The following is a 1,581-nucleotide window of genomic DNA, read 5'->3' as shown; positions in this document are numbered from 1 at the left end:
GGGGAACTTTCTTTTTGTTTCTTTTATTAATTATTTTTAAGAGAGAGGACTAAAAGGTAAATGTAGAAAAGAAAGAAGGGTATTTTAACAAAGAGAGTAATAAAAAGCGGTTGAAGTTGAGTTGGAGTTGTCCAAATAAATGAAAAGGTTTGACTTTTAGGCATTGACTTCAATCTACAAACAAAAATAGCCTATTTTTTCTTCTAAGGAGATAAATACAAACTAAAACCTTTTTTAAAAAAATAATTAAATGACAACTTTGCCCCCCCCCCTAAAATTTTAATTATATCTATAATATTGATTAAGTCAATATAATTTAGGAAAACGGAAAATAACTAGAATTAAATAAATGAACTGATTACAAGCGGTTTGACTAAGATGGGTCAAATTGGGGAATTTTGACCATTGGGCTATGCTTGTCGGGGCCCACCCCCCTTCCTTGTTTTACCCTACTAGAATTTATTCTCTTTATTTTATTTTATTTCCATAAATTATTCACAATAAATACCATCCACACTTTTTCCTTTTTTCTATTTAAATTATATACTTCTTTATGATAAATCTTTGGATTAAAAAAAACACTTTAAATTATAATATCAAATCATATTCGCTTGTCTTATGTAATTAATTATTTTCTACGCCCAATAAGCTATTATTTATTGAATTTATTATATTGTTTCTGTATGAAATATATCACAGATTAATTACAACTTGTCTTATACGTGTTATAGATTTATTAATAAATATAGAATATCTTTATTAATTGACCTGAAGGCTAGTCAGCTAATTAAGCTTTTACCTTCTTATTTATTTTCAAACAGACAAAATTATTACTATCAATTTAATTCTTATGTTTTAAAATTTTTAATTATTATACCAAACCCAATATTAATACAAAATTTTAATTTTAATTTTTTATATTTATTATTATTTTTTTTTAATGTAAAGACGCGTTAGAAACGATTTATAAAAACGTATTCTTTCGGTCTTTATCCAAAGTCCTGTGGTGCTTGTGGTGGAAAAAAAAGGTGTGCTTAATCATGGATTTGTTGACCCATTAATTCTACTTCTTACCATTATTACTCGTCTATATCATCACTAATCTCATAATTTTTCAATTTTATTTTATTCTTATATTTTTTTAGAACAATTTAGAATTTTATTTTGAATGAAATTCTTTATTTTTTAGTTTGTCAATTCCGTCATGATTTCAAGGGATTTTTTTTCCTCATCGTAATTACTTTAAAAACCATCCTAACTTTCAAATAGTTTCTCGTGGGTTGAACTTTTTAACGCGTAATAAATTTACAATCACTTTTTAAAAATATATATATATATATATATTGTGAATTATCAATAATTATACTTTGTAAGATTGATGGGAGTTCTTAAAATATAAAGCATTCATGTATTCATTCATAATAAATAAGACTATGCAATAAATTAATAAAAAATTAAATTTAATTCCACAAATAGTAACAAATCCTAGAATATGGATGATATAATTTAGTTTATTGTTTAATAAAAAATTGGAATAATAAAATAATTTAAATAAGATTTTTTTTTTTTTTTTTTTTTTTT

This window comes from Cucurbita maxima, unplaced genomic scaffold (genome assembly GCF_002738345.1).
Source record: "Cucurbita maxima cultivar Rimu unplaced genomic scaffold, Cmax_1.0 Cma_Scf00014, whole genome shotgun sequence".
Taxonomy (NCBI): Eukaryota; Viridiplantae; Streptophyta; class Magnoliopsida; order Cucurbitales; family Cucurbitaceae; genus Cucurbita; species Cucurbita maxima.
This window is presented reverse-complemented; position numbering follows the sequence as displayed.